This window comes from Salmo salar, unplaced genomic scaffold (assembly GCF_965601325.2).
Source record: "Salmo salar unplaced genomic scaffold, fSalSal1 ptg000417l, whole genome shotgun sequence".
In the NCBI taxonomy this organism is placed as follows: domain Eukaryota; kingdom Metazoa; phylum Chordata; class Actinopteri; order Salmoniformes; family Salmonidae; genus Salmo; species Salmo salar.
Window position 1 is genome coordinate 697,501 of NW_027675382.1, and position 16,711 is coordinate 714,211.

General features: G+C 41.3%; 1 protein-coding gene and 1 pseudogene across 2 annotated transcripts in view; one reads left to right on the forward strand and one right to left on the reverse strand.

The window, feature by feature from the left end:
- The window catches only part of LOC145876002 (tripartite motif-containing protein 16-like), a 14,661-nt pseudogene extending 6,452 nt beyond the window's left edge, over window positions 1–8,209 (reverse strand). Inside the window, exons 1-3 of the transcript XR_014391392.1 lie at window positions 7,343–8,209; window positions 6,806–6,910; window positions 568–793 (exon numbers count right to left, since the gene is read on the reverse strand). The product of XR_014391392.1 is annotated as a tripartite motif-containing protein 16-like (transcript). The remainder of the gene's footprint in view (window positions 1–567; window positions 794–6,805; window positions 6,911–7,342) is intronic.
- The window catches only part of LOC123733417 (uncharacterized), a 522,315-nt gene that overhangs the window by 333,980 nt on the left and 171,624 nt on the right, over window positions 1–16,711 (forward strand). The gene's annotated exons all lie outside the window — the stretch shown is intronic.

Sequence of the window (16,711 nt, forward strand, 5' to 3'; positions counted from 1 at the left end):
AGGGACAGGAGGGACACATAGGGACACAGAGAGAGAGGGACACAGAGAGACAGAGGGACACAGAGAGACAGAGGGACACAGAGAGACAGAGGGACACAGAGAGGTGACAAAGAGAGAGGGACAGAGGGGACACAGAGAGAGGGACAGAGGGACACAGAGAGAGGGACAGAGGGACACAGAGAGAGGGAGAGAGAGAGAGAGAGAGGAGGGACAGAGAGAAAGAAGAGAGAGAGGAGGGACAGAGAGAGAGAGAGAGAGTTGGACAGAGAGAGAGAGGGAGAGAGGGACAGAGAGAGAGAGGGAGAGAGGGACAGAGAGAGAGAGAGAGAGAGAGAGAGAGAGAGGGACAGAGAGAGAAAGAGAGGGACAGAGAGAGAAAGAGAGAGGGACAGAGAGAGAGAGAGGGACAGAGAGAGAGAGAGGGACAGAGAGAGAGAGAGAGGGACACAGAGAGAGAGAGAGGGGACAGAGAGAGAGAGAGGGACAGAGAGGACAACATAATGATTGAGATGAATATTTTCACATGAAGTTCATTTCATATCACATGTAACAAGACAGTTTAGTTACCTGGAGGAAATGGATGTGATCCTCTGTGTGTTGAGAGCTGCTCCAGCTCAGTGCTTCTCTTCCTCAGCTCAGCTATCTCCTGCTTCAGTTGCTCCAGGACTCCTTCAGCTTCACTCACTTGATCCTTCTCTTGGGCTCTGATCAGCTCCTTCACCTCAGAGCTCCTTCTCTCAATGGAGCGGATCAGCTCAGTAAAGATCTGATCACTGTCCTCCACACTCCACTGCTGCCTGTGCAGAGCGCTGTTAAGAGAGAGACAGAGAGAGAGGGACAGAGAGAGAGAGAGAGAGGGACAGAGAGAGAGAGAGAGAGAGAGAGAGAGAGAGGGACAGAGAGAGAGGGACGGAGAGAGAGAGAGGGACAGAGAGAGAGAGGGACAGAGAGAGAGAGAGAAAGAGAGAGAGGAGACAGAGAGAGAGAGAGAGAGAGGAGGGGACAGAGAGAGACAGAGAGAGAGAGGGGGACAGAGAGAGAGAGAAGAGAGGGACAGAGAGAGAGAGAGAGGGACACAGAGAGAGGGTCAGAGAGAGAGGGGGACAGAGAGAGAGAGGGGGACAGAGAGAGAGAGGGGGACAGAGAGAGAGAGGGGGACAGAGAGAGAGAGGGGGGACAGAGAGAGAGAGGGGGACAGAGAGAGAGGGGGGACAGAGAGAGAGAGGGGGGACAGAGAGAGAGAGGGGGGACAGAGAGAGAGAGGGGGACAGAGAGAGAGGGGGACAGAGAGAGAGAGGGGGGACAGAGAGAGAGAGGAGAGAGAGAGAGAGAGAGAGAGGGACAGAGAGATAGCAGTTAGTTAATAGTATCTCTACTTGCAAATTAATCTTCTGCACATCTATCACTCCAGTGTTTAATTGCTACATTGTAATTATTTCTCCACCACGGCCTATTTATTAACTTACCTCCTTTATCTTACCTCATTTGCACATCTGTATATAGACTTTTCTATTGTGTTATTGACTGTATGTTTGTTTATTCCATGTGTAACTCTGTGTTGTTGTTTGTGTCACACTGCTTTGCTTTATCTTGGCCAGGTCGCAGTTGTAAATGAGAACTTGTTCTCAACTGGCCCACCTGGTTAAATAAAGGACTTGTTCTCAACTGGCCCACCTGGTTAAATAAAGGACTTGTTCTCAACTAGCCTACCTGGTTAAATAAAGGACTTGTTCTCAACTGGCCTACCTGGTTAAATAAAGGACTTGTTCTCAACTGGCCTACCTGGTTAAATAAAGGACTTGTTCTCAACTAGCCCACCTGGTTAAATAAAGGACTTGTTCTCAACTGGCCCACCTGGTTAAATAAAGGACTTGTTCTCAACTGGCCTACCTGGTTAAATAAAGGACTTGTTCTCAACTGGCCTACCTGGTTAAATAAAGGACTTGTTCTCAACTGGCCCACCTGGTTAAATAAAGGACTTGTTCTCAACTGGCCCACCTGGTTAAATAAAGGACTTGTTCTCAACTGGCCTACCTGGTTAAATAAAGGACTTGTTCTCAACTGGCCCACCTGGTTAAATAAAGGACTTGTTCTCAACTGGCCCACCTGGTTAAATAAAGGACTTGTTCTCAACTGGCCTACCTGGTTAAATAAAGGACTTGTTCTCAACTGGCCCACCTGGTTAAATAAAGGACTTGTTCTCAACTGGCCCACCTGGTTAAATAAAGGACTTGTTCTCAACTAGCCCACCTGGTTAAATAAAGGTTTCATTAAAAAGTCTGGCAATAACTTAACTTTTCATTATTTAGACAGACTCCTCTAAATAATAAATATAATAAAATAACAAAAAAACAGTTAAATGCTAAGTACTATACATAGGTTTTATTTAAAAAATAACAATAGAACCTATTTAGTACTATAATGGTATTTACTAACATAATATTATTACTATAATAGTTTCTAAAGGGGTTGTAGGCTACCCTACCCTAGAATTAGGGTTCAGGATAAAACAGGTTATACGTAGGGTTAGAGTTTCTGTACAGCACTTTGTGACATCTGCTGATGTAAAAAGGTCTTTATAAATACATTAGATTGATTGTTAGGTTCAGGGTATTTAAAGAGATAAACTGTATGGGTTTATATCTCTCTTGCTCGTCCCTGTGGTCTTCTGTGGGAACTACATCCCTCATTCACCACACTTGATAGACTCATAATCTGAGGTAGCAACTGAGTCAGAGCTACAAATCAATGATCTCCACCTATCCATTAGGTTTACAACTCAGTGAACCTGCGCAGCATTCTCTCTATTTGATGTCTACGAACCAACAGATTTCAACGATTATCATATTACCCAGCAGCCATTTAGAAACAAATAAAAAAAGGTTAGTTCTTTTTATTCTTTTTTTCTGACTGTTTAAATCGGCCACATCTTGAAAAAGAGAACAGGGACATGCGATTTGTTGATAATTTACACTTTTTTTATATATAAAAAATATAGATATACAGTTAACCATGATCAGAACATGTTTAACGTTTGAAGGCTTTGCGCCAACCATCCCTGTAGGTCACTACAATCTATAACCAGGTGAACAGTAAGCTTCCTCACCAAGTAGCTGTAACCTAGTTAATAATAAGTTACCTGAGGTAAACCTACAAGGTTAGTTAATATTAAGTTACCTGAGGTAAACCTACAAGGTTAACGCGGGCTGGAAGAGAATTACTTCAAAACCACAGCAAACAGCTGGGACATATAGTAATATTATATATATATAATATTATATCACTGGGCTCCTCTGTGCTAACAAACCCTGTGTACCACCCCTCCCCTGTTTAACCTTGAATTTCGTTCAGAAAAACACTTCCACATTTAGCAAAACGAACCAACTCTTTACGGATCTGTTCGGTGGTAATAAACGGAGGCAGATTAGACACCACTACTCTTGTCGAAATCAGCACCAACACAACCCCTCACATAAATCATACTGGTAACTAGCCGGGTAACAAGACTCACCTTTTACATTACCACAACCACCGCCTTGTTCATTCTGGATACAGAGTGTATATGTTCCTCTCCCACCTGTTCACCGACCAGGATCAATAATTCCTCCACACCATTCTCCACAACGCACCTGAAGAGACAGCGTTTCTTCTCCACTCGGTTGAGGACATCAAACTACCCTACTCCCTCCTCAACTCTAACCGATAAACAGCGGAAACCGATAAACAAACCCTCCCACCATGACAAAATACATTTGGAAAATAGGCAAAAGAATAGCTGCACTCTTCACGAACGACAAAACCTCACGTTACCAACTTCTTCTTCTTCTATGGTATAATGGCGGTCCTCAAACCAACGTTAAAGGAGCGTGGCGCCTCCTACTGTGCTGGAGTGTGTTCAATCACGGTTTACACCATTTCTAAATCCTCCTACCTAACTCAGTACTTCTGAGAAAATAAAAAAGATCCCTACTAACTTCTAATAGACCCTCCCCCATCCCCCAAATCCCTTCCAACCCCCCATCCAACCTAAATGACCCTACACTTCAATCTTTCCCTCTCTTCAACATCCTTACAACAATATAACAACACATGCTCCACCATTTCATTGACAATACCCTCCAGACACAAACCATTCACATGCTGCCAACCAGATGGAAGGACCAGTTCAATGTACAATGTCCTAAACACAATCGAGGAAACACCACCTCTTCCTTCCTAATCTGACCTTTGAACCTTGGTCCACCGACCTTTCTTTGGAGGGCATATAAATGCCGTCCCTTGTGCTCAGAGTCCCATCTCTTCTCCCACACATCTATCAAAATGGCTCTGATCTCACATTTGTCCTCCCCTCTACCCAGTGGAACATTAATATATATTATATCTTGTTTTAAAGTTATTTTAGCTAACTAGTCTACAATTTCATTCCATTCCACACCTGAATGTGCTGTGACCCGGCATAATCTCACTACTAGACCCATTCTCTCAATTCTCCATAATAACATTAATACCACCAATAGTAGGTCACTCCTAATAGATTTACCAGATGATAAACTATTCAATACAGACAGAGAATCTGAGGATACTATAATTCTAACAGGCTGTACGTCCTCCACCCACTGGAGGACAACTATTATCACCAACAGTTCAACTGAGTACACTGACAGTTCATCTGTTAGTCTTCTACATATCTGCACATCACATTCAGGAAGGTAAACACCTGCTCCTGTGGGCCCACTATCTGGGCCCTTGGATCCATCTGTGAAAAGAGGTAAAAAAGCATAACAACTTCTACCAATGTAATTGTCAACCAGTTTCCCTTTATCACTGACTTCTGACCCAATCTTTCCTTTTGTCTACCAAGGTTAGATCAACAACAGGATCTGGGAGTAACCATGGAGGAACATCCCCTATCACCACAGAAAGGGCCAACCTCCAACTCCCTGAAACTACTCTCATCAGCAAGCTTTCCAACTGTCCAACCAAAACCACTGCCTTGTCTACTAGTATATTCCCAACAGTCATCTAGAACAGTAGCAGTGGGATGCTCAACCTCACAGCCTTTCAACCCAATAAGCTAATGACAATTTATTACGTCGTATATCCAAAGGCATCTCACCTGCCTCAACTGGACTATAATATAAATCCATGATATTATGGGATACAAAATGGGAAAAGGGGAAATTATGATAATACTAAAAAACACCCTTCTAACTAACCCTACACTCATTAAAACCCACTACCCCATTCCACTACTTTGACCCTATCTGCTCCTACACCAGGCCAACTAACCCTACACTCATTAAAACCCACTACCCCCATTCCACTACTTTGACCCTATCTGCTCCTGCACCAGGCCAACTAACCCTACACTCATTAAAACCCACTACCCCCATTCCACTACTTTGACCCTATCTGCTCCTGCACCAGGCCAACTAACCCTACACTCATTAAAAACCCACTACCCCATTCCACTACTTTGACCCTATCTGCTCCTGCACCAGGTCAACTAACCCTACACTCATTAAAACCCACTACCCCATTCCACTACTTTGACCCTATCTGCTCCTGCACCATGCCAACTAACCCTACACTCATTAAAACCCACTACCCCATTCCACTACTTTGACCCTATCTGCTCCTGCACCATGCCAACTAACCCTACACTCATTAAAACCCACTACCCCCATTCCACTACTTTGACCCTATCTGCTCCTGCACCAGGCCAACTAACCCTACACTCATTAAAACCCACTACCCCATTCCACTACTTTGACCCTATCCGCTCCTGCACCAGGCCAACTAACCCTACACTCATTAAAACCCACTACCCCCATTCCACTACTTTGACCCTATCTGCTCCTGCACCAGGCCAACTAACCCTACACTCATTAAAACCCACTACCCCATTCCACTACTTTGACCCTATCTGCTCCTGCACCAGGCCAACTAACCCTCCACTCATTAAAACCCACTACCCCATTCCACTACTTTGATCCTATCTACTCCTGCACCATGCCAACTAACCCTACACTCATTAAAACCCACTACCCCATTCCACTACTTTGACCCTATCTGCTCCTGCACCAGGCCAACTAACCCTACACTCATTAAAACCCACTACCCCCATTCCACTACTTTGACCCTATCTGCTCCTGCACCAGGCCAACTAACCCTACACTCATTATAAACCCACTACCCCATTCCACTACTTTGACCCTATCTGCTCCTGCACCAGGCCAACTAACCCTACACTCATTAAAACCCACTACCCCATTCCACTACTTTGACCCTATCTGCTCCTGCACCAGGCCAACTAACCCTACACTCATTAAAACCCACTACCCCATTCCACTACTTTGACCCTATCTGCTCCTGCACCAGGCCAACGGCCTGGGAGGACGGGACACCACCACTCAACACACCCTGGAACTCTTCTGAAGTCAAATCTAGTATGACCAAATACTTCTCTGCAGCTGCCACCAAAACATATTTTTTTTCAGTGATTTACATTCCATTTATGCGGTACAGTTGATAACCATTTGCTATGAACACTAAGAAGCCAACCTTACTGAAGCATATATCACTGGTTGGCCCATCCCTCTGTGCTGTCACAGATCTACTACTCACAGGGATCCTCTCAGGATCCCTCAGCCTTGACCCATCCTCCTCTACTTTCTTCACTGCCTCAGCAGTGACAACCTGTTCCCAACAGTGGGGTCAGTGGGATTGGATAGGGGCCCCTCTACTTCTCTCTCTCTCTCTGACTGGAGGAGACAGGTGAAATGGTGTGTCTCCTCTGGTCAACAATACTCACCTTGAGAGACTCCACAGCCTGTTGGAGCTCCTTCAGCTCCTTCTCTCTCTCCTGGAATCTCTGCTGGACCTTCTGCTGACTCATCCCCAGCTGCCTCTGTGGAGAATCACTCTTCAATGAGCTATCAAGCTTTATTAGTCCAGTAGATCAATAGTATAGTAATGTGACATAGGGCCCATAGAGAGGAAGGTCTAAAAAATGGATGGTCCATTTACTAAATGATATTTATTTGTTGCTATGTGAATGATTATAGTTTTTATGGTAGGACTACATGTATCAACGGGTTGAGACTGAACTTTGGACTCATAAAAGGGCATTCAGAATGATAATAGTCTTTGACATTATAAAATGGTGATACATCTGGAGAATCTGGGTTGACATATCTATATACTCAAGGTTTGTGTTCATATTTGTTCTGCTGAGGATTCATTTCATTTCAATGATCTCATATTCAAACAGCCTTAGTTCCTACTGTATCTTGAATTCTTTGTTTATCAGACAGTCACCAATAAGTTGTTCTGGTCTTACCTGTTTCTCAGTCCTCTCTGCTGCAGCTGACACTGTATCATGGCCTTTATGTTCATCCATTGTACACTGATAACAGATACACTGCTGATCGGTACGACAGTAAACCTCCAGCAGTTTGTCATGATGAGAGCAGATCTTCTCCTGTAGTTGTGCGGTGGCTTTGACCATCTTGTGCCCCTTCAAAGCAGGAGATTCGTAGTGAGATTGGAGGTGAGTCTCACAGTAAGAGGCCAGACACACCAGACAGGACATGAGGGCTTTCTGCTTTCTGGTCCCAGTGCAGAAATCACACGCCACATCTCTAGGTCCAGCATAGCACAGAGCAGGAGGGGGAGCAGCCTGGAGTCCTGTCTTCTTCAGTTTCTCCACCAGCTCAGCCAATAGGTTACTTTTTGTCAGAATAGGCCTTGGAGTGAAGGTCTGTCTGCACTGAGGACAGCTATAGACCCCTTTCAGAACATCCTGATCCCAGCAGCCCTCAATACAGCTCCTACAGTAACTGTGTCCACAGGGGATGGTGACTGGTTCCTTCAGTAGATCCAGACAGACAGAACAACAGAACTGGTCCTGGTCCAGCAGAACTCCCTGTTGAGCCATTTGGACGGTTGTTCACTCTCACACAGACAGACGAGACAGAGACTCAGATCAGTTTCGTTTCCTCAGAAGAGAGTTTGTGAAGGGGGAGGGATTTCCTGGTTCTGCCAGAGGGGTGGGGTTAGAGGGAGGGAGGGGTTAGAGGAATGCAGGAAGAGAGAGAGGAACTGCAAGCAACATCAAGAGGGAGACAAATAGTTTTGTTCCAATGTTAGAGCCCTTAACATATAAATAGTGTTAACCCAGTATCAGTATCAATAGTGTTAACCCAGTATCAGTATCAATAGGGTTAACCCAGTATCAGTATCAATAGGGTTAACCCAGTATCAATATCAATAGGGTTAACCCAGTATCAGTATCAATAGGGTTAACCCAGTATCAGTATCAATAGTGTTAACCCAGTATCAGTATCAATAGTGTTAACCCAGTATCAGTATAAATACTGTTAACCCAGTATCAGTATCAATAGGGTTAACCCAGTATCAGTATCAATAGGGTTAACCCAGTATCTGTATAAATAGGGTTAACCCAGTATCAGTATTAATAGGGTTAACCCAGTATCAGTATAAATAGGGTTAACCCAGTATCAGTATAAATAGGGTTAACCCAGTTTCAGTATTTGTAGGGTTAACCCAGTATCAATAGTGTTAACCCAGTATCAGTATCAATAGGGTTAACCCAGTATCAGTATCAATAGGGTTAACCCAGTATCAGTATCAATAGTGTTAACCCAGTATCAGTATCAACAGTGTTAACCCAGTATCGGAATCAATAGTGTTAACCCAGTATCAGTATTAATAGGGTTAACCCAGTATCAATAGTGTTAACCCAGTATCAGTATCAATAGGGTTAACCCAGTATCAGTATCAATAGGGTTAACCCAGTATCAGTATCAATAGTGTTAACCCAGTATCAGTATCAATAGTGTTAACCCAGTATCAATATCAATAGGGTTAACCCAGTATCAGTATCAATAGTGTTAACCCAGTATCAGTATCAATAGTGTTAACCCAGTATCAATATCAATAGGGTTAACCCAGTATCAGTATCAATAGGGTTAACCCAGTATCAATATCAACAGTGTTAACCCATTATGGTATCAATAGTGTTAACCCAGTATCAGTATTAATAGGGTTAACCCAGTATCAATAGTGTTAACCCAGTATCAGTATCAATAGGGTTAACCCAGTATCAGTATCAATAGGGTTAACCCAGTATCAGTATCAATAGTGTTAACCCAGTATCAGTATCAATAGTGTTAACCCAGTATCAATATCAATAGGGTTAACCCAGTATCAGTATCAATAGGGTTAACCCAGAATCAGTATTAATAGTGTGAACCCAGTATCAGTATCAATAGGGTTAACCCAGTATCAGTATCAATAGTGTTAACCCAGTATCAATATCAATAGTGTTAACCCCGTATCAATATCAATAGGGTTAACCCAGTATCAGTATTAATAGTGTTAACCCAGTATCAGTATCAATAGGGTTAACCCAGTATCAGTATCAATAGTGTTAACCCAGTATCAGTATTAATAGGGTTAACCCAGTATCAGTATCAATAGGGTTAACCCAGTATCAGTATTAATAGGGTTAACCCAGTATCAGTATAAATAGGGTTAACCCAGTATCAGTATTAATAGGTTTAACCCAGTATCAGTATTAATAGTGTTAACCCAGTATCAGTATTAATAGTGTTAACCCAGTATCAGTATTAATAGGGTTAACCCAGTATCAGTATTAATAGGGTTAACCCAGTATCAGTATCAATAGGGTTAACCCAGTATCAGTATCAATAGGGTTAACCCAGTATCAGTATTAATAGGGTTAACCCAGTATCAGTATCAATAGTGTTAACCCAGTATCAGTATCAATAGTGTTAACCCAGTATCAGTATCAATAGGGTTAACCCAGTATCAGTATCAATAGTGTTAACCCAGTATCAGTATCAATAGTGTTAACCCAGTATCAATATCAATAGGGTTAACCCAGTATCAGTATAAATAGGGTTAACCCAGTATCAGTATGTTAATTAGTCCCGTGCTTCGACTACTCAGACCCCTCACACATCCGGTCCATTCTGATGTTCTCACAGACACCATACCACTTCTGACACCAATGTAGCAAACAGCTGGGCAGGGAAGTGAACCCAGGTCGCACATGTAAAAGGCCAACAACCTACGCATCGCGCCATTGGCACCAATTGGGTCACTTAGTTGGAATTGTGAAGTGGCTCAATTACATTATCATATGAAATGTAGAGAATCACTACACTATAGAGGAACTATTATACAATTACATTATCATATGAAATGTAGAGGATCACTACACAATAGAGGAACTATGATATAAATACATTATCATATGAAATGTAGAGGATCACTACACTATAGTGGAACTATGATACAATTACATTATCATATGAAATGTAGAGGATCACTACACTATAGTGGAACTATGATACAATTACATTATCATATGAAATGTAGAGGATCACTACACTATAGTGGAACTATGATACAATTACATTATCATATGAAATGTAGAGGATCACTACACTATAGTGGAACTATGATACAATTACATTATCATATGAAATGTAGAGGATCACTGCACTATAGTGGAACTATGATACAATTACATTATCATATGAAATGTAGAGGATCACTACACTATAGTAGAACTATGATACAATTACATTATCATATGAAATGTAGAGGATCACTACACTATAGAGGAACTATGATACAATTACATTATCATATGAAATGTAGAGGATCACTACACTATAGTGGAACTATGATATAATTACATTATCATATGAAATGTTAAATGTAGAAGTATAATATCTGAATATTGATATATTGAATTTGACTTGACCACGTCCAGTCAGCTCCATTTTGTATGATTAAACTGACACCAACCTGTCTCAGTAGTAGTAGACTGTTAGGAGTGTTTTACTGTCATTCACTATACTAACATTACACCAACCTGTCTCAGTAGTAGTAGACTGTTAGGAGTGTTTTACTGTCATTCACTATACTAACATTACACCAACCTGTCTCAGTAGTAGTAGACTGTTAGGAGTGTTTTACTGTCATTCACTATACTAACATTACACCAACCTGTCTCAGTAGTAGTAGACTGTTAGGAGTGTTTTACTGTCATTCACTATACTAACATTACACCAACCTGTCTCAGTAGTAGTAGACTGTTAGGAGTGTTTTACTGTCATTCACTGTACTAACATTACATTTAATTTATCTACACACTTTACAATTATCCCTGGCAGGATTCTCACCTTGAAACTTCATTGCGATTATTTTCTGTTCTGTTGTGTATATTGTGATGGGTGAGGCCTGAGCTGGAATGTGAAGCTAACTGAAGCTGGCTAGCTTTAGAAAACCAGTATATCAAGCCTGTATCATAGTTTACCCCTCAGGCTACGTTCAGGTTTCAGCAAGAGGCAGGTATCAGCATGCCGAGTCGTAGGCAACAACCTGGGTTGTATTCATTAGTTTACTCCACAGCCAACAGTTTTAAGATGTTAAATAAAACATAAACCGTTTACTCTAAACGCTGTACAATGTGACCTAAACGGTTTCTGTTGCCAAACGTTTTGCTACGGTGGGCACTAATGAATACACACAAACTGTTTTGAGGAAGTGTAAGTTGTTGTTAGTCTCTCGAACAATATTTATTAGTCTCTCTTTCACACAACATACCTCCCTGAGTGAAAAGAGTTAACTGTAGATTATAAAGAGAACATGTTTGTTTGTTGCTTGTTGTGTTTTAAGCCTGTTTTGAGAAGACAAGTCTATAGACCTATGATACAGTACACTCTTAGAATAAAGGGTTCCAAACGGGTCCTCCGGCCGTCCCCATAGGAGAACGCTTTTGGGTTCCAGGTAGAACCCTTCTGGCTTCCATGTAGAACCCTCTGTGGAAAGGGTTCTTCACGGAACCCAAAAGTGTTCTACCTAGTACCAAAAAAAGGGTTCTACAAAGGGTTCTCCTATGGGGACGGCCAAAGAACCCTTTTAGATTGTAGATAGTGTAGGAGCGATCACCCTGGGGCACACAGATGGGCACAGAACGAATTCACCCCACGCATCTAATTTATATCAAAAACATTTTAAGGAGAGTAGGACTATTTTAACACTGTCCACCAAAAATATAATTAACTATATGAATACACATAACAATACCATCAACTATATGAATACACACAACAATATCCTCAACTATATTAATACACATAACAATATCATCAACTATATGAATACACACAACAATATCATCAACTATATTAATACACACAACAATATCATTAACTATATTAATACACACAACAATATCACCAACTATATTAATACACATAACAATATCATCAACTATATTAATACTCATAACAATATCATCAACTATATTAATACACACAACAATATCATCAACTATATTAATACACACAACAATATCATCAACTATATTAATACACACAACAATACCATCAACTATATTAATACACACAACAATATCATCAACTATATTAATACACACAACAATATCATTAACTATATTAATACACATGACAATATCATCAACTATATTAATACACATAACAATATCATTAACTATATTAATACACATAACAATATCATCAACTATATTAATACACATAACAATATCATTAACTATATTAATACACATAACAATATCATTAACTATATTAATACACATAACAATATCATCAACTATATGAATACACATAACAATATCATCAACTATATTAATACACACAACAATATCATCAACTATATTAATACACATAACAATATCATCAACTATATTAATACACACAACAATACCATCAACTATATTAATACACATAACAATACCATCAACTATATGAATACACACAACAATATCATTAACTATATTAATACACACAACAATATCATCAACTATATTAATACACATAACAATATCATTAACTATATTAATACACACAACAATACCATCAACTATATTAATACACACAACAATATCATTAACTATATTAATACACATGACAATATCATCAACTATATTAATACACATAACAATATCATTAACTATATTAATACACATAACAATATCATCAACTATATTAATACACATAACAATATCATTAACTATATTAATACACATAACAATATCATTAACTATATTAATACACATAACAATATCAACTATATGAATACACATGACAATCGTCGTCTTACCTTTTATCTCTCAATAGAAACAGAGTCTGAATGATCATTCGGTCGTCGAAAGTTACTTTTGTTTGCTCTGCTCATTTACATATCAGGTTCTGCCTGTTCTCTCTCCGAGTCCCTCTCTCTTTACAGCTCTTACAATGAGCCTTGGCAAACATTCTACAACTGTCTGGAAGTCTATTGGAGGGATGTGACACCATTCTTCCACAAGAAATTACAGCATTTGGTGTTTTATTGATGGTAAATTTTCAATTGTGTTGAGACTCTGACCTGTCCAATGAGCCACATTGATTAAAGAATCCTACAGTACCAAAACACCCTCTCACACACACACACACACACACACACACACACACACACACACACACACACACACACACACACACACACACACACACACACAAACACACACACACACACACACACACACACACACACACACACACACACACACACACACACACACACACACACACACACACACACACCGACTCACAAACAGTGCAGTAATTAGAACCCCTATAGCAGCTATAAGTAATACAGTCTACTGTACACTCCCCTCCTCTGCCTCTCTCCATCACTTTCTCTGTGTCGTCTGTTGCTGTCTCTGTGTCTTGTCTGGTGTCTCTCTCCATCACCAGAATAATTGGTGAGGGTTAGGCCTACTACAATACAACATTCAAAACATGAAAACACAAATACATAACTAGCCTGTCCAACCTCTCTTTCGTATCGTCTGAGATCGCTAAAGACTGGAAAGCCCCCTCTTCAAAGGGGGTGACACTCTAGACCCAAACTGTTACAGACCTATATCTATCCGACCTTGCCTTTCTAAAGTCTTCGAAAGCCAAGTTAATAAACAGATCACCGACCATCTAGAATTCCACCGTACCTTCTCCGCTATGCAATCTGGTTTCAGAGCTGATCATGGGTGCACCTCAGCAACGCTCAAGGTCCTCAACGATATCATAACCGCCATTGATAAAAGACAATACTGTGCAGCCGTCTTCATCGACCTGGCCAAGGCTTTCGACTCTGTCAATCACCGTATTCTTATCAGCAGACTCAACAGCCTTGGTTTCTCAAATGATTGCCTTGCCTGGTTCACCAACTACTTTTCAGATAGAGTTCAGTGTGTGAAATCGGAGGGCCTGTTGTCCGGACCTCTGGCAGTTTCTATGGGGGTGCCACAGGTTTCAATTCTTGGGCCGACTCTTTTCTCTGTATACATCAATGATGTTGCTCTTGCTGCTGGTGATTCTCTGATCCACCTCTACGCAGACGACACCATTCTGTATACTTCTGGCCCCTCTTTGGACACTGTGTTAACTAACCTCCAGATGAGCTTCAATGCCATACAACTCTCCTTCTGAGGCCTCCAACTGCTCTTAAACGCTAGTAGAACTAAATGTATGCTCTTCAACCGATCGCTGCCTGCACCCGCCCATCCAGCATCACTACTCTGGACGTTTCTGACTTAGAATATGTGGACAACTATAAATACCTATGTGTCTGGTTAGACTGTAAACTCTCCTTCCAGACTCACATCAAACATCTCCAATCCAAAGTTAAATCTAGAATCGGCGTCCTATTTCGCAACAAAGCATCCTTTACTCATGCTGTGAAACATACCCTCGTAAAACTGACTATCCTACCGATCCTTGACTTCGGCGATGTCATTTACAATATAGCCTCCAACACTCTACTCAGCAAATTGGATGTAGTCTACCACAGTGCCATCCGTTTTGTCACCAAAAGCCCGATATACTACCCATCACTGCGACCTGTATGCTCTCATTGGCTGGCCCTCACTTCATATTCATCGCCAAACCCACTGGCTCCAGGTCATCTATAAGCCTTTGCTAGGTAAAGCCCTGCCTTATCTCAGCTCACTGGTCACAATAGCAGCACCCACCAGTAGCACGCGCTCCAGCAGGTATATCTCACTGGTCACCCCCAAAGCCAATTCCTCATTTGTCCACCTTTCCTTCCAGTTCCCTGCTGCCAATGACTGGAACGAACTGCAAAAATCACTGAAGCTGGAGTCTTATATCTCCCTCATTAACTTTAAGCATCAGCTATCAGAGCAGCTTACCGATCATTGCACCTGTACATAGCCCATCTGTACATTGCCCAACCAACTACCTCATCCCCATTTTGTAATTTCCTTTATCCTTTGCACCCCAGTATCTCTACTTGCACATTCATCTTCTGCACATCTATCATTCCAGTGTTTAATTGCTAAATTGTAATTATTTCTCCACTCTGGCCTATTTATTGCCTTACCTCCCTAATCTTACTACATTTGCACACACTGTATATAGACTTTTCTATTGCGTTATTGACTGTACATTTGTTTATTGTCATAAACTTCTTCGTCTGAAGAGGAAAAATCATCGGACCAATATGCAGCGGGTATATTGCTCATCTTCGTATTTATTGAAGGTAAACACACTCAAACAAAATAACGACGATAACAGTCCAGTAAGGTGCACAGACTAAACCGGAAACAACCACCCACAAACACAAGTGAAAACGAACACACTAAATATGGCCTCCAATTAGAGACAACAACCACCAGCTGCCTCTAATTGGAGGTCATTGAAAAAACACAACATAGAAAGAGAAACCTAGAATAAACATAGAAATAGAAAATATAGAACATACATCAAAACCCCGAAACACACAAAACAAACACCCCCCTGCCACGCCCTGACCAAACTACAATAACAAATAACCCCTTTTACTGGTCAGGACGTGACATTTATTCCATGTGTAACTCTGTGTTGTTTGTGTCACACTGCTTTCCTTTATCTTGGCCAGGTCGCAGTTGTAAATGAGAACTTGTTCTCAACTGGCCTACCTGGTTAAATAAAGGTACATAAAATAAGAAATAACACAGAACTCTCAACTAGTTCCATCAAACAGAAAAACAACAAGAAAGCTGGATAAACACATTCAGATTTCTAGATATTGCACTTTTCTTTTGTGTTTTAGGGGTCATAGGTCAGATCAGTGGTCATGGTTGATATGCATGGACTAAAAAACAAACTTGAAACCATTTTTCTCAGATTCACTGTTTGTGTAGATGCCCCTTGTCTTTTCTAGGGCAGTAGTGCAGGTGGCTGTTTGTGTAGACTGCTCCTTGTCTTTTCTAGGGCAGTAGTGCAGGTGGCTGTTTGTGTAGACTGCTCCTTGTCTTTTCTAGGGCAGTAGTTCAGGTGGCTGTGTGTGTAGACTGCTCCTTGTCTTTTCTAGGGCAGTAGTTCAGGTGGCTGTGTGTGTAGACTGCTCCTTGTCTTTTCTAGGGCAGTAGTTCAGGTGGCTGTTTGTGTAGACTGCTCCTTGTCTTTTCTAGGGCAGTAGTTCAGGTGGCTGTTTGTGTAGACTGCTCCTTGTCTTTTCTAGGGCAGTAGTTCAGGTGGCTGTTTGTGTAGACTGCTCCTTGTCTTTTCTAGGGCAGTAGTTCAGGTGGCTGCCCTTGCTCTTAGTCTGCCTCCTGTCTCTCCTATCA